The 18,360-nt window shown below is 37.6% G+C and overlaps 1 protein-coding gene across 12 annotated transcripts in view; it reads left to right on the forward strand.

Annotated features, from left to right (window-relative positions):
* FHOD3 (formin homology 2 domain containing 3) overlaps window positions 1-18,360 on the forward strand; it is a 634,103-nt gene that overhangs the window by 156,437 nt on the left and 459,306 nt on the right. The gene's annotated exons all lie outside the window — the stretch shown is intronic.

Here is an 18,360-nt window from a genome sequence, read left to right on the forward strand (position 1 = left end):
ATGGAGGGCTCCTGTATTTCCTTAGTGCCCAGTAGTAAATCTGCAAATCATGATTGCAGTGTTGCAGTTTAATTTATTTTTTTTATTTTTGCTACGTCATATCTTGTGACCTGGTTTAAATTAATTAAGGATGCTGTTTAGCTACAGTGACAGTAAACTGAAGGCCAGACATTCAAAGTCATGCATGTACAAATGTGAGTGGATACATTCACTTTCATTTAGGATGGTACTTAAAAGGAATGTGAAAATACTTCTACCTGTCACAGCATTTTTGAGTAAAAATGTTTCAAATATTTCTTTGTGAATAAGTGTTACTCTACTTCTGTAATCAGATTGCGTTCTGTGGATGTGACTCTGCTTCCCTCACACCCCAGTTAGGTATAAACTGAATTTGAAATAACTCATACACAGTTGGCCTGAGGCTTTCTGTATATTGCTAAATAATGCTGTATGACATCATGGCATACAGTCAAAATCAATGTTTTGTTCAGTAACTATAACATTGGCCCAAGTAAAACTGCTTTACATTTTGATATTTTATTGGAGCCAGGAAACATTCAGGCAAAAAAATTCCAAACCTGGGTACCTAAAATGATGCTCTTAACTCCATATTAGGTACCTAAACAAGAGAGGATTAATTTTCAAATGGGCGGAACAGGTCATACCTGCACTGCCTTTTGACTTCTCCAGGATTTGTGAGTGGTCAGCAGCACCTCTGAAAATCAGGCCACTTTTAAATATGGAATTAGCCCAATTTTGGGCCCCCACGCTAGAAAATGTTGGCCTCAGACTGTTGTATTCAGCTGGGAAAAAAAACAAACTCTTAGATTTTGAGAGGATAATACAGGTTATTTCAATGTCAGTGAATACTGCTAAATATAGTAGGTTGTTAACTGTAACTAGAAAATATGGGTTTGATTCTGCAGTACACCAGTTTTACAGCAGTGTCAACTCCGCTAAAGTAAATGGAGTTACACCTTCATGAAACTGAAGTGACACGGTGATGAATCAGGCTCTGTGATTAAGAGGTGAAGGTGACATTTGTCATCGTACTTGAGTCACAACTCAGATGGAAACATTAGCTTTCTATTATATATTTTCTTAATTTTCTTTATATTATTTGGTTGTTTATTTATTGGACCTTTCACAAAGATGATGATGAAAATTAAGTTTTTCGGAGCATCTGTTTTTATAGACCAAGAAAAATAATTTCCCATCCGTAGCACTGCCACTACTATTTTAATTTTTTAAAAGTCTTTCAAATAATCTCCAAAATCATTTTGTATGGTTAGAGATCTCAGCATCCTGAAGAGATTAAGCATGTTTTCTCTGAGCAGAATTCCAGAGCAAGCCCAGTGAGTGGAGGCTCTTTATTTTCCATCCTTGAGGTGTGATTGAAAGATCTTTGATGTAATTTACATGTAAAACAAGGGCTCAGAATTCTGAAGCTCTAGTGTGAAAGGCTTTTGCCACCACTGTCACAGTGGGTTGTGGGAAAAAAGCAATAGCTGTGGTGTCTTTGTGCTGCTGCCTTTGTTAAAGTTCGAGTCACATCAGTGGTGACCTGACTGTACTAGAAATGGAAAGATTACCGCCTAAGAACAATTGCATAAATACAAGGGTGTAGGCTTTTTCTTTTTTTCTTTTACTTAAATTAAACTGTCAGAAAAAGTAAAAGTTAATATAAAACTAATTAAAATAAATTATATAATTAAATGTTTGTCTGCAGTTTTTCTCACTTAGTCAAAGACCAGCACTGAAATCTTTTTTTCTCTTGCTTAGCAAATACACTTACTGCCCAAGATACATTCGTAGTCTTTTCTGTAAATGTTGTGGGTGAAAGTCCATTTATATTTAAATCTTGCTATGAAAATGACACAATGGTGCATATGGGCAGTTCCACTGATCATTTCTGGAGTCTTGATAAAACTTTAGGAAACAGGAAGCTATTCTCCCTGATATCCTTACTGCTGATTATTTGACTAACAAATGCCCCTGTAACATTTTACAATCAAGGCATCTGTATAACTTTATAATTTGGTGTATAAAGCACTGAGTTCTATAGCAGAACCCCGCATGTAAATGATTTATCCTTGTTCCTCTGGATAGTTTTGCTCCTGTGTTCATCCTGATTTATGTTTAGGCTGAAAAAATCTGGCTTCACTGCAAGTTACAGCAGGAGCTGTTCCTGTGCAAAATATGTCTCACGCCTCTCCAGTCTAAACTTCCTCCATTGTATTTTTAATTCAAGATTTCTTAAGACACGTTACCTTGCACGTTACAACAATTTTTTGGAAGTTCACTGTTGTCTTAGTTGCAGTCAGATTCATGTGGTGTTAAAACCTTAGTTTGACCTTGAAGATTTTATTAATTTATAGAACCAGAATCATGTTAAAGTTTTATCCAGAATAAGTCGTACATAATAGGGAAGTATGTATGTGACGTGCTCTTTCATAAGCAGTATTTGTATCTGGACATCAAAGGAAACAGGATATCTCTTTCCCACCTTTCTCCTTTTTTATTATTATTTTTTTTAATTTTATTGTGCAAAACAATCCCTGTGCACTTTTTCTCCATAGAATTTCCACATAGTGTTGTCTCATATAGGCCATGTAGTTCATAGATCCCTCAACTAACCCAGGATTTTAATACTATCTGCCTGATCTTAAAACATAATTCCCCTTTCTCATGTTCTCTGGGTTATTCTCTTAAATAAATCTCAAACTATTTCATTCCATTCTCTTCCCACTTCAGTCTGTATTTCTACATCAATTCAGATTTTGTTTTGTTAATCATAGCTCCCGCAGTGCTCATAGGAAGCAGTTTGGTAATATCCACTACTAAAGAATACACTGTCCACTACATTCAGGTGAAGAATTTGTCACTAGTGTGTGACACAGTTATATAATTATTACCGCAATAAGATTTCCTAGTACTGTATTTTTGGATTAGTCGTTACTTGGAATTTAAAAGGTTCTGTTACTAACAGCAGATTAGAGAGGACAACTCTGATATTGGCTCTGTCCTAATGGAAAGGACGGCGATAAAATGCTACTTGCTGCTACAGTTTCCAGTGATGATTTGTGATATAGTTTCGCACAAACTTTCCTGTAGAAAAAAAAAATTTAATTAAATGAATGGCCTTATTTTCAGTTTTGTGTAATGGTTCAGTTGCATCCCAGAACAATTCTGCCCCTCTTGACTTGCTTGAATGGAGTGATGTGTATGCATGTGAAGGCAGAATTTGGCCCATGCATTTTTAAATATAATGTTTTTTAATCTGTAGATGAAGCAGTCCTTCACAAGAATCTTTCAGAAGCCTTGGACAATTTAAATGAATTCTTAGAACTGTGGGTGTCTTTTATCAAGAAATTAATTCCTGAAGAGCTGTTTCTGGCTGTCTTATGCCTAAAATCATAGTAAGTAGTTTCCAGAGAGAAATGGGGAAAGTAACAGTGGTTACTTGTCAGTGGTCATAAACACTACCCTCTTTTCATGTCAAGCCCTCATCCTACCGCCGATTAATTTTGGTTAGGAGGACCTGGGAAATACAGTGAAGAGTTTTCAACTGTTGATGGCTTTTAAAAGACTTGTAGATTGATGTTTTATGGGGCTGTGGAGAAACAAAGAAAGAGCAGAGATCTGCCAGAAAAGGAAAGAACAGGGACAAAAAAGGTGTTTTTGCAATGTTTTAATGCAAGGTTGCATGCATTTATATAAAATTTAAAAGAGAGAAACTGACTTGGGCTTTACCAGCCAATACAGCTTAACGGTTCTGGTTACATAAACATTAAACCTTCTATCTCACCAGAGCTTCCCAGTGCATTTCTAAAGTGAAATTCACATTTAGCAGTATAGTCAATATATATTACCACAGCATGGAATAAATGATGTTTTATTATAAAATAATGGTTTTCAAAGCTGCACTTTTTTATTTTAAGTGGGATAGCATATGAGTCATTGCTTGCTGAATATACTGCATTTAATATAACAGTTGATTTTAGTGCAGTAAAATCTGAGAAAGCTTTAATATACATGGAATTATGTTTTTAAGATACAATGATAATGTTGGCAAAAAGACCAGAATATCACAAGAACACAAATGCTCATAGGGTGAAATTCATCCCTCTGCAGAGAGCTCCACTTAAAGGCCAGGCGCCACTTAAATCCAATTTAAACCCTCAGAAATGGGTTTACTTATTATATTAACTTGGCATAGGCCTGTGCAGGCCCTTTGCACAGAGATTAATTTCAACCATGGTGGACAGTGGGGTGAATGGGAGTACGCAGAGCTGCTTCTACTCTCAGGTAACACTGGTATACATCAGGACTATCTCTTTTGAAGCCAATGGTACTACACAAGTGTAAGGGTGAGATCAGAATTGGATACGTAGTATTTGTCTTCCTGATATAGCTGGTCGGGGTATGTTTCAGTATTGCCAACCCCAAGCATTCATAAACCATGAGTCAGACCCCATGAGTCAAGACACTGGTTTAAATATCATGAGATTATTTTTTTTAGAAAGTCTTTTTTTATTTGCCTTATGGCTCAGAAACCAGTAGAATACATCTAGGTCACGTTTCTAGCTCTTCTCATTAATGATGAGATCTAGTAGTGCACAGCTAAAAAAAAAAAAAATCCCTTGTAATTACATGATTCCAGGAGCTGGAGCTTAAAAATCACCACCTGATATATTCTGTCAATGAAATCCAGAGAATTGGCAGCACTGTGGTTTGCTGGTTTTAGTAGTTACATTTTAATTTGCTAACACCCAATATATCTAGTCAGATAGCAAAGCTTTAGTTCTGGCTTCAGTGATAACGTATTCTCATTTGCAGCTAATCTGTTTCCCCATCATTTAAATATTTTGTGCCAATTTTAAGTGCAGCATTTATTATTAATTCACATTCTCTGCCCTGCCACAGTGGAATGCAGCTTGTTTTTATAACACTTGCCCAACAGATAACAATGCACTAGACTTTCAGTCCCAGCTAAAAGCAACTGTTAGCTCATCTGAAATTATCTTGAACCAAAAAAAGCAGCACATGTTTTCCAGTTGTTAGAAAAGCTTGCCATGCTTGTGAATGGTTGAAGGCACTCAGTATATATTGTACTTTTATTGTGGGGGAAGTTCTTGTTGAAGATTCTGCTGTGGTGGATATTCCCTCTTAGGGTGACATGTGTCGTGGATGCTAAGGTGATCTGTACATGGAATCTCCACAGTAGCACATGAAGGCAAATTCCATGCATCCTGTGACTAGAGACTAAATTTCAGTCCCAATTTCAGTTTGGCGATTTCAGCCACACTGAGTGGTTGTTGGCTCTCTCTGACTCGCCCCAGGGAGCTTGGAGATGGAGGAGAAAATAAGCATTTGTGTGGTACTCATTGTTACTGTGTGGTGGAATAAGTGAATAGGAAAAAGTTGAAACATCCTAAATAGCCTCAGAAAGATCAGAGTGATAGCAAAATGTTGGAAATTCCCCCAAATTTTCTGAAAAAGACATCTCCAAGATGGTCTAAGTCTCTTTGAGAAGCTGTTGTTAAAACATTTTATAGAGATGGGGTTAGCTAATAGGGATGTTTTAGTTTATAAAAAGAAAAAATATATATATTTTAAAAACGTTTACCCATTAGGTGAGCATCTGGATACAGGTCCAAAAATCAAAACACATTTATGAGTTACTAACAACATACCGGCAACAATTGGCTGCATATGTTCCCCACATATTCTCTGTCAGACCAGTAGGAGAAGCACATGGCAGAACCAAGGGCTGATCATTGAAAATAGCTCTTTGCTCTGCCTTCAAACCTAGGTACTATAAAGAAGAGAACATTAGCTGACCTCCCCTGTTGCACTGGTCCTTGGGGGGCGGCAGTCTCTCAGGCAGCCAGTACCCAAATCATGCAGAGCTTTATAGCAAAATAGCAAAACCTTTACTTGCACCTAGAATTAGATTTTAAAGTTATTGCTGACGTGTTTGTCTTGTGTATATATAAAGTGTTTGTTTCTGGTATGTGCACAGTTCAACTTCGTTTGCTTTGCAATGTACTTAAAAAAATTTAAAAAAAAAACCAGAAGCCTGAATTTAGGATCCTAACTCCATATATACAGGCCCTTATGTGGCCTGACTTTGGCAGTACAGTCTGTAAATATTCCCTGTAAAAGATCACATTATGTTATGGTTGGCTTTGGGGTCTGCAGGAGCTGATTTAGCTTAGAATCCATTATTCCTACATGGGCTATTCCTATACAGTATTGTGCATTCTCTTCCAACGTTTGGTGTGACACTGAAGTTTCTGTTCACGAATGGCTATTGTATAGTCTACATTCCATTCTAAATCCCTTGGTTATGCTGGACTGAATGTAATATTGTTAAACTGACTCTTGATTGAAATCATTAGAGAATTACTCTCTGAGTTTGTACATACTCCATTTAATTTTAGCAGCCTGCTCACAGGCTCAGTTATGCCAGGCATGATACTGAAGAGCAATTATTATCTTTGGAAACTATTGACATGACAAAAACATATGAGCCCGGGGTTGTTCCATAGATTAGTGCTGTTGGCAGTTGAAGTCAGCCTTAGCAAAAATGTCCTCTCTCTTCCCTAAGTAATTATTTAATTGATAAGCATTCTGTAGTTCTGATAGATTTGGAGAACAAAACAGGCAGTCTGGTTCTATTATCTCTTTTTTGTTTCCATCCATCATAATATTTAGCTGTAACAAGAACCTTTGGGGGGGGGGGTCAAGTTATAGCAATTTGTAGGTCATGGGTCCTGGAATGTTACCTACTACTTTTAATTTCTTAATCCCTTTCTTGGCCTGACTCTACAGAAATCTCTTGCATTGCAGGAAGGTGACGGGTGAAAAGAAGAATTTCTCTCTGAACAAATGTATGAAAAGTTCAAAAGGATCAGGGTGATGATATTTATGCAGAACTCCTATTGACATCAGTGCAAATTCTGCACATAGAATGGTGGCGAAGAATGGTCAAGCTGGTGGTGAACTGAAATCTGCAGTGATGCTAAAAGCTCAACAGTTTTAAGGGGTTTACACTCATCTGTCTTACAAAAAAAACCACCAACTCCTATAAAAGGAAAGAATAACAGAAAGTCCCTGTAAATAATTTCTGACTACAACCATACATTCACTGACATAAGTAAAACTGCTGTCAGACCAGAATCAGGCTGGTAATCAGGCCTCAGTCAAACACGCTTTGTACTAAAGCTCTCCAAAGCTTGTCTACACAAACATTTAGCTGGTGGCGAGCGGGGGTGTGAATCTACCCCGCATTAGCCTGCCACACACTAAGTGTTCCATGTGGACCCTGCTCCTGTGTGTCAGCAGTTCTATCATACGCTTGCATCTACTTCCATTTCAAAGCAGGGTAGATCAAAACTCACTAAAGAAGTGTTAGAACATGGTATGAGGGTCAGTACGGATACTTAGTGCCCAGCAGATTCACACTTCAGTTTGCTGTGAAGTAAATGTTTGTGTAGGAATCCCACAGAGTTATGCTATACTAGAATTTAGTTCCATTTAAACCCTCTTTATTTCACAGACTTCACTAGAATGTGCATACAGCGAGAGGGAAAAAAAGATTTTTTATTTTTAATTTAACGAGCAAGCCAGATCTTGGAAAGATTAAAAATGTAGTTCAGTATGGTGTTGAAAGAGGACACTGTTGTTAGAAATATAACACCAAGTCAGATCTGAACACATCTTTCTTGACAGAAATTGAATTGAGTTCCATTTTATTCTTACGCACTTATTTCAGTGGAAAGGAGTCCTGCTAAGTCCTTTGGGAATGGTCACACTTCTGAGTTAATAGTTTCTCTTTAAATAAGGCACCTCATTGAGTATATCAGTACACAAAGCTCACACGTAGCAAATCCTGCTTATGAGAAATCTAGACACTGTCCATATAATTGCATTTCTGCAGAACTTGGGAGACATGGCTCCATTGGAGACACCAGGCCAGGAATGAGGTGTGAAATGTGGTTGTTTGCTTTGTTATAAGTCAGAGATCTCATAGTGCTTGTGGAATAAAACTGCTCTAGTTCCACGATGCAGGTTCTTCCACTAGTTCTAATTCTTTGAATGTCTCTTTTATAAATAAGGGGTTCCACCTCTTCATGCAAAGAGTGTAGGCTTAAGAGAGGTCTTACATAAGGGGATTCTGAGCTAGTATGTATATTTCAGAAAAAGCATTCAAAGTGCATATTAGAATGTAAATTAGCTGGTGGAGCCAAAGCGGAATATTGTATTACAGTGTCTCCTTAAACCTGGGTGACCTCTTTTTCAATCAGCAGCTCAATCAGCACACTTCCATATATTGTAGTCCTTTTCACTTTGTTGATTTTTTTAATGGGTCTTGTTTTTGCCTTTTTGTTTTTCCCATTTTTTAACCAGCTTTAGTTAAAATACAGGCTGGGAATTTTGAGTTTGATAATGACCATTTGGATTAAGAACTTGGGTTGTGGAGAATCTGTGGAGACAGAGTAGGAGAGCTTGAACATACGTGGGCATGTTTTGGTTGCCATCTGTCTACTTTGTTAATCCATGAAGCATCATCTGTGTTAACTTTAAAAGAATGGTCCTTTTTCTCCTGTCTCACTTGTGACAGGAATCCGGATGTAGAGGCAGCCAGGGGGCCCAGTTTGAAGTTTGTTTTAGGTGAGCCTGGGAATTGTGTTTTATTTTAGATTTGCTTTGCAAATAGTAATGCCTGCTACACATAGGATTTGTTTTTTTGGTTCAGAGTCACAGATGTGTATGTTGCAAAATAAAGACTGAACAGATTCCAAACAATCTACCCCATAGTTAAATGGTTCTCAGTGGTGCTGGGCTTATGAGGAACTTCTGTTGCAATGTCCAGTTTTTGTGGATTTTATAACTCCACAATATACAGTTCTCTTCAGTTTGAAATTTAACATTTGAGACCTTAACGTGATGAAAGGGAAGTATGGTTAAAAATCCACATGTCCATTTTCCAGTAAAAGGGCACGAGTCAGACATTCACTGGGGTCAGTGGTAGTGTTTTTATTATTCTCCTAAACAAAAGTGAGTTTGGAATTGTTTTGTTTTCTTTCCTTCGAAACAAAATTTTATGGATCAAGGGCTTTAATTGTTAGGTTAAAAAAAATTTGGAATAGAAATGAGCTAATTTACTTTATCAAGTGGTTGCTAGGCAACGGCAAATTTCCCAAAAATATCACAAGAATGTTTGTTTGCATGGTGGTGGTAGCCATGTTGGTCCCACCACACTAGAGAGACAGTGTGGGTGAGGTAATATCTTTTATTGGAGCAATTTCTGTTGGTAAAATACAAACTTTTGATCTCATTTTAAGCCACTTTCTGGTGAGTTGTTAACTTTAACAGCTAGCTCTGAAATCAACTGGCAATGTCATACCTTGTGTCATCATGTTTCAATACAGTGATCACGACAAGGATTAATGTAATCTTGTTGTGACTCAGCTAAAATATCCTAATCATATTATTTGACATTGATATTGACATTGATATTGAACTTGCTCAGAAAGATTTATTGAGGCCCTAAATATCCTCCAGGTCTAATCATCAGCATGTGTTTACTCATGAAAATCTAGATGATATAGCTAAAATTAGGATCGAATTCTGGAGCAAGTTTACATTATAAAAAATTCTCTGAATAATTTTTCTGCCAGGCCATTTCAAATCTTAGCTAAGTGAAAATATTAACCTATTGAAAACCTTACGCTATAGAAATGAGACCACAATCATTTTACATTTGGCAATATGTTTTGTCCTGCTACAACTGAGGTCTTTAGAATCTCATTATAAAGTATGAACGTATCAGTGGCCTGAAGGCTGTAAGTTACTCTTGTAGTCAGAAAATTGCCCGGTGCCAAAAAGAGCCATAATACATAAGAGCATTATGTAGTTATTTCCCTTTTGGAAAGTAAAAACCAAATTCAGCTCCAGTCATTATAGGCCTGATCCAGAGCCCATTCAAATCAATGGGAGTTGTTATATATTGACTCCAGTGGGCATTGCATCAGGCCCCTACTAACTTGGGCCTGATTCTTTTCTCAACCTGTTGTAAATTGGTTTATCTTCATTAAAGTTAATGGAGTTATGCAGCTATAAATCCAGTGTAAATTAGATCCGAGAGAGGCCCTGAGTTCCCAGTCATTGGTTGTCCACACCAAGTATAGAAGAACTGGATTTTGACAGGTGGGTACAACCAATTTATTATCCAAAAATAATTCTGGGCCTAATACTTGCACTAAAGCTCCATTAGTCCACTCTGGCAGTGTGAAGGGGCCTTAGAGTGGTGGTAAATCATAATTACACTCACTTTGAGGCCCTTTTACAGTTCCTGAGCGATATAAAGGAATCTGAGTTTAAATGAGTATTTTACATGTAGACAGTTAACGTGCTGTGTAGTAGATTTTTACAACTCTTGTTCATTTATGACACTGAAAAGTATCATAGAGATACAACTTTTTGGTATCAGCTGTTTGTCACAAGAAAGGAAACCTCTCAAACTCTGGTTAAAAGTGGTGTTGCACCTCTCTTTTTGAATTCCAGTTAGATGTCAAGTGTCATTATTTATTTTTAGACCTTCAGATGAAAAACTAAAAACAACTGAAGATTTTTCAAGTCAGATTTATAGTGCAAATAATGTTAATATTTACTGGGCCCTTCCTTTTGACTCTTTCCATGAGTCTACTACTCTTGTGCTTCCAGGCACTTTATGCAGTTATATGTGGTATACTTCAGAGACCTGGAGTGAAAACTCATGGCCAAACTCCTAAAACAGTTTACTGTTCCTATGAAAACTAGTTTATGCCACCCCCATGATATGAGTTGCAAGAGGTAGAAAGCCTGTTTGTTTTGTAAAGTCATGCTTAACTTCTGAATGTGGACCAGTAACCGAGACTTTGCATTTAGCAATGAAACAACTTTTCTTCCTCCTTGCCATATTTTCATACTCAAAATAAGCACTTATCACACTATAAATTCTTACCCACTTCTACAGTTAAAAAAAATGTTGACTCTGAGGTAACTTGATTCATATTTCCTGCAGCTGATTTATGTCTGTCCCTGGTTTTCAGTGGGTCACCGTGTGAGCTCTGTCTGTGTTGACATAAATCCATTTCAAGTAGTAAATGTGTCTCATTTCTTTCTGCTGCGATGAGACATTATGCAGTCAGTACTACCCACCAATATTATTATTATCTATTCCTGTGAACTGAGCTGCTTTCCCTTGTAGCCTCTGCCCCGCTCCCAGTAATAAATTAATACCTTTATTTTATATGCCATTTTATCATGAAATTTGTATTTTTTTTATGGAAAGAACATAAATATTAAGACCAGGGTGCTAGTCTTCTGATACGGGAAAGCCAGGTGATATGGTGTCTAAAGTAAAAGAGAGCCCATCCTTTTGGGTTCAGCACTGAAAATAGGGATAGCTCACTCCGAATGGTGCATGTGGGAAAAATAAGGGGCTATTGATCTAATAAGTTAATATCATTTCATAAGCACCAAATAATTTACATCTTCACCTCTGAGCAAATGTGGGAATGTATACAATTATGGCTAGATTCAAAGCCTATTAAAAAGACTCCCCTTGATTTCAATTGCCTATGGTCAGGCACCTAGGAAGTTATTTGAATAAGGCAGTAAGGAAACAGAGGTCCACTTCTTTCTCAGCTTTCTTGGGTGGACAAGTGGGACTGAGGAAGCCAAAATAAATTGGGCCAAATTAATCCCTGATGAAAATCCCTTGGCTCTAGGAGAGTTATGATGGAGTCTTTAATGTTTTTAATGAAGTAAACACTAATGGGAATTGTGTGATCATGGGAGACTTTAACTTCCCAGATATAGACTGGAGGATGAGTGCTAGTAATAATAATAGGGCTCAGATTTTCCTGGATGTGATAGCTGATGGATTCCTTCACCAAGTAGTTGAACAACCAACAAGAGGGGATGCCATTTTAGATTTGGTTTTGGTGAGTAGTGAGGACCTCATAGAAGAAATGGTTGTAGGGGACAACCTTGGTTCGAGTGGTCATGAGCTAATTCAGTTCAAACTAGATGAAGGATACACAAAAATATAGATTTGTGACTAGGGTTTTTGATTTCAAAAGGGCTAACTTTAAAGAATTAAGGAAATTAGTTAGGGAAGTGGATTGGACTGAAGAACTTGTGGATCTAAAGGCGGAGGAGGCCTGGAATTATTTCAAGTCAAAGTTGCAGAAACTATCAGAAGCCTGCATCCCAAGAAAGGGGAAAAAATTCATAGCCAGGAGTTATAGACCAAGCTGGATGAGCAAGCATCTCAGAGAGGTGATTAAGAAAAAGCAGAAAGCCTACAAGGAGTGGGAGATGGGAGGGATCAGCAAGAAAAGCTACCTTACTGAGGTCAGAACATGTAGGGATAAAGTGAGAAAGGCCAAAAACTATGTAGAGTTGGACCTTGCAAAGGGAGTTAAAACCAATAGTAAAAGGTTCTGTAGCCATATAAATAAGAAGAAAACAAAGAAAGAAGTGGGACTGCTAAACACTGAGGATGGAGTGGAGGTTAAGGGTAATCTAGGCATGGCCCAATATCTAAACAAATATTTTGCCTCAGTCTTTAATGAGGCTAATGAGGAGCTTAGGGATAATGGTAGGATGACAAATGGGAATGAGGATATGGAGGTAGATATTACCACATCCGAGGTAGAAGCCAAACTCAAACAGCTTAATAGGACTAAATCGGGGGGCCCAGATAATCTTCATCCAAGAATATTAAAGGAACTGGCACATGAAATTGCAAGCCCATTAGCAAGAATTTTTAATGAATCAGTAAACTCAGGGGTTGTACTGTACGACTAGAGAATTGCTAACATAGTTCCTATTTTTAAGAAAGGGAAAAAAAGTGATCCAAGTAGCTATAGGCCTGTTAGTTTGACATCTGTAGTATGCAAGGTCTTGGAAAAAAATGTGAAGTAGAAACTAGTTAAGGACATTGAGGTCAGTGGTAATTGGGATGAAATACAACATGGTTTTACAAAAGGTAGATCGTGCCAAACCAACCTGATCTCCTTCTTTGAGAAAGTAACAGATTTTTTAGACAAAGGAAACATAGTAGATTTAATTTACCTTGATTTCAGTAAGGCATTTGTTATGGTTCCACATGGGGAATTATTAGTTAAATTGGAAAAGATGGGGATCAGTGTGAAAATTGAAAGGTGGATAAAGGAGACTACAGCGAGTCATACTGAAAGGTGAACTGTCAGGCTGGAAGGAGGTTGCTAGTGGAGTTCCTTAGGGATCTGTTTAGGGACCAATCTTATTTAATCTTTTTATTACTGACCTTGGCACAAAAAGTGGGAATGTCACAGGTACTCCTGTTCTTTTTGCGGATACAGACTAACACGGCTGCTACTCTGAAACCTAATAAAGTTTGTGGATGACACAAAGCTGGGAGGTATTGCTAGTACAGAGAAGGACCGGGATATCTTACAGGAAGATCTGGATGACCTTGTAAACTGGAGTAATAGTAATAAGATGAAATGTAATAGTGAAAAGTGCAAGGTCATGCATTTAGGGATTAATAACAAGAATTTTGGTTATAAATTGGGGACGCATCAGTTAGAAGTAACAGAGGAGGAGAAGGACCTTGGTTGATCACAGGATGACCATGAGCCGCTAATGTGATATGGCTGTTAAAAAAGCTAATGCGGTCTTGGGATGCATCAGGCGAGGTGTTTCCAGTAAAGATAAGGAGGTGTTAGTACCGTTATACAAGGCACTGGTGAGCCCTCATCTGGAATACTGTGTGCAGTTCTGGTCTCCCATGTTTAAGAAGGATGAATTCAAACTGGAAAAGGTACAGAGAAGGGCTACTAGGATGATCCAAGGAATGGAAAACCTGTCATATGAAAGGAGACTCAAAGAGCTTGGCTTGTTTAGCCTAACCAAAAGAAGGCTGAGGGGAGATATGATTGCTCTTTATAAATATATCCGAGGGATAAATATCAGGGAGGGAGAGGAATTATTTAAGCCTAGTACTAATGTGGACACAAGAACAAATGGATATAAACTGGACATTAGGAAGTTTAGACTTGAAATTAGACGAAGGTTTCTAACCATTAGAGGAGTGAAGTTCTGGAACAGCCTTCCAAGGGGAGTAGTGGGGGCAAAAGACATATTTGGCTTCAAGACTAAGCAATGTCGATTTCAGAGCTAATCCCCTCATCGGGGGAGGAGTACAGAAATCGATTTTAAGAGCCCTTTAAGTTGAAAAAAACAGCTTTGTTATGTGGACGGGTGCAGGGTTAAATAGATGTAACGCTACTAAATTTGACCTAAACTTGTAGTGTAGACCAGGCCTTATCTCCTCCATAAAGCACTTTGAGATCTACTGATAATATTATTGTAGGTTTTAAAGAAGGAAATTGGAACAATCCATTGGCCATTATTAATTTTGCATTTCCATAAGAGATGTTTTCATTTGTTTGATTTTTTGGAAAACTTTTTAGGAGCTATTTCTTTATATCTTGCATGAAGTGTTCCATTAATGTTGAATGGTACTTTTAGTGTCACTAACTGATGAGGTCACCACTGATAAACAAGCAAGGGTCCTCTACTACTGAAAGCATCTACAGTATATCTGCAGCATACTTCACAAAATCTGGTAACTGTTTTATTGGTGAGCATGCATAAATCCCATTGATGTTGATGGGAGAGTCAGGTGCTCAGCACAATTGAAAATAAAATTTTTATTTAAGTGCTTATATATGGATGTGGGTGCCTAACTTCAGGCATCCAGGTTTGAAAATGTTAGCCTTAGTTCACCTCCATCATTCCCACAATACCAACAGCTTTTAAAATATAATTTATCTCTTTTCCTAATGAAAAGTTCACTTCATTAAAATCCAATTAGTAATTTGGGAAGAAAAAAATCACAGGCTTCCACAGACCTTGGAAGTTGGATATTAAGTGTTGGCATCTTTACGACAAAAGCATATTGTACAGAAGTTGATTTTATCCCCTATGAATACTAGATACTGTGGGTTAGGCCAATAGATTTCTGCACCAGCTGCTGAAGATTGAAGCCATTTTCAACCAGTGGGAGCAAAATAACATTTTCAATGCAGATATTTTATTTCAGCATAAGTAAAAGGCAATGTGCAAAATACTGTTGCGGAAAAGAGGTAATGGGAAATATATCTCTTTGACTTTGTAAAGGAGATGGCTGCCAAGCCTACGGAAAAGGCAATTGCTCTATAAAATAAAATTAAAGTAATTAAAACACCCATTAAATTTTGAACAGTGTCCTTAAAAAAATATTGCTGCAGATGTAGCAAGTTCATTTGTAATGCCAGTGTAAATAGCAGTGCAACTGTGTTGGGTTCAGGCTAGCTGTCTGTTCTCTGATAAAATCTAATGATGACTCAACCTCTGAAAGTTTGGTAATAGAGTTCAGTTTGGAAAATTATCCAAACTGTATCCAAAGTATCAAAGCACCTGCACAGAAATCCAGAAACCTCACGAGAACAGGCTTTCTCTCCAGATTTCCTGTGGTTCCTAGCTGCTTGCCTTGCAACATTTGGCAATCCTGTATGGAATCAGGAAATGCAGAGGCAAATGAAAATGAAAAATAATAAGGGATAGGAGGGAGTTACACAAGCTTTCTTGAACTTCCAAAAAGGTTTGGTTTCAGTTCTGCGACTGAGTGAAGGAAAAATTTGTAGTGAGAAAACAGCTTCTGTGCCTGAGTCTGGGAGCCATCATGCTGGTTCTATTTCTCAGAAGGTTGGAAAGCTAATTGAAAAGAATTATAGAGCAGAGTTACCTTATGAGTTTCAAAGAAAGTACAGTTCTGCTGCAGTAACTAGGGCATTCCCTACAACCCTCTGAAGCTCAGCCATTGAATATGGAATATGTGATTTATCAGTAATAGATAAACAGCCCATCAGTTGCTAACCACTGCATTTCAACTTAGAGGTAGCATCTTAAAGTGCTGAGACTTCAGCATTATCTTAAAAATGTGTAAGGTTTTCCTCTAGGGCCAGTTTGGGATGTCCTAGTAGCAGGTCAGATATCTCTTTTTAAGTGATCACCCTCTCCACAGACGTAGAACAGGATTTTGAAAAATAAAGGTCAGGCCTTTGAGTGGATGAGAACTTTACCTTTTAAGAAGACAGTGTGAGAAACAGTTCTATTTATTTATTTTTGTTCATCTTTCCTAATATTAAAGGAATCCTGCAAAGAATTTTTAAAAGTTGGGTTTGAGCTCTCTTTTTCTGCTTTATGATGTATAAAGAGCTTGCAAATATTTTTGTTTGTTTTTATTTTGAAAGGTATTTCCTCCTACTTTTTTATTACCTAAGAAATATCAGGGATATCAAATTACTTGGTTTTGCTGGAGCATCTCTTGGGGAGGGGAGCTGTCTTGGAGCATGTGTATTGTGTGTTTTCAGCCTTAACTGAAGAGATGAGCAAAGGCATCTTGAACAAAGACAGCCTTTAACTAAAATGTTCATTAGTTATTAGAGCTAGAGTTAACAAAAAAAACCATCCAGACTCAAAATCTCATCCTCTCTTGATTGCGGAACTTTCAGTCTCTTGACTTTTGTGATGTTCTCATTTCGTTAATTTCCAGTTGCCAAAAAGGCCTCCCAGATAGACAAGACCTGAATTTCTTAAAAAAAAGCAACAACAAACAAACAAAAACCCCACAAATCTCCCACCCCCCAATAACAAGGAGAACCTGTTCCAACCCCAGTTATTTTTGGGAAAGGGAAATCTGTTTTGGGTTTTCGCTATAAACCACGAAGAAGCCAAAAAATAAAGGGCACGTGTATTTCCCCCCACTTTGCTTGTCACATTTTACAAGCTAAATTTTGATGCCGAGAGGAAGGAGATTAAGGAATTTTATTAAAAAGGAGTTAGGCGAGTCTGCTCGTATAAAAGTAACACAGCCTTAGTTACTGTGGCTTGGAAGACTTTCCTCCAGTCCTTCCTGAAGTGCCAGAAACTAGGAGACTGGATACTCACTCTGTTAGCTGATCATAGCAACTTTCTGTTGACGATGGCCTGATGTGAAAAAATGCTTAGTTTCAAATGTTCAGGCAATTATCCGCTGAACTGTTTTAAATTTATACTTCTTTGTCTTTTATTGGTAAATGTTGGTCTGCATTTCATATAACAACCATCCAAGATATCCCAAATAAGATAAAAATAAACTGCAATTGCAATTTATGGTTTAAAACAGTAAATTTATGAACATGCCAAGTCAGGGATTTGACACATAATGATCAACATTTCTGTTTTTTTCCTATGTAGTGCATTTATTTATTTTGTGGCAAAGCCATTTAACCAAGGGTGGTTGGTATAGGGAGGAACAGAGCAGTGTTGGAGTAGTGGAAGAGCCGATGATGATGATGATTAAAACAACAACAAAAACTGAAGGGTTAAGACAGGGGGAATAGGGAGGGTTCCAGGAAGAGAATTCAGAATTTATTGTTGGGACATATTCTTCCCCATAAGATGAATGGGGTGAATGTGAAGGGGATGGATGGTAAAAGGAAGGATAGTATGGACAGAAATCTCATTTACACTGTATCAGCGACTACATCAAGGATTTAATTACAAAATGGTAGTCAACTGTGAAAATTGTGGCATAGTTTGGCCACATTTTCCAAATTTTCAACCCATGCTATAGTCCTGCTAAACTCCAGTACTATACCAGACCTAGTCATCCGCTATATTAATATGGTTGAGGTGCACAGTGAATAAAATGTGGATCAGTCCTGGCACGATGCAAAAAGTGCCAGGCACTACCGTGTTGTAACTGGGAGCCCTGCCACAGTAATTAGTGTGTAGAGGGGATAAAAGAAAGATAATTCTTGCTAATAGTGGGTTTAAATATATTGGGATGGATGTGAAAAAAATATTAGATTATCCTTTCCTCCCTTCTTCCTTGTTTTTAACTAAGCAATGTATGCTTATGTTACGGTGGGAGGAAAAGACCTTTAAGCACTTCTATTTAATTGCTGCAGCACACTTATGACAGCTGTCCTCATAATTATTCTTTTATATAGTGCCATGGAATCTTTAAATAAGGAGTCACAAGCTCAGTTTTATTCTTATATGCTGGCAAAACTTTAGCAGCAAAAGTGCCCCCTAGCATCACTGGCTGGCATTGATTTAGTAGTGACTGAGAGTACAGAGTACCGTTTACTCAATTAGCAATGCTGTTTAGAAAACCGAGTTAGCTGTGGGCTTGTGTTACCTTTTCTAGATTATTTATCAAGACACCTCTTCACCATGGTGTGTGCGAACTGAGAAAAACTCCTTCTCTAACCGCTTACAGGATAT

Source organism: Mauremys reevesii, linkage group 2, assembly GCF_016161935.1.
Source record: "Mauremys reevesii isolate NIE-2019 linkage group 2, ASM1616193v1, whole genome shotgun sequence".
Lineage (NCBI taxonomy): Eukaryota > Metazoa > Chordata > Testudines > Geoemydidae > Mauremys > Mauremys reevesii.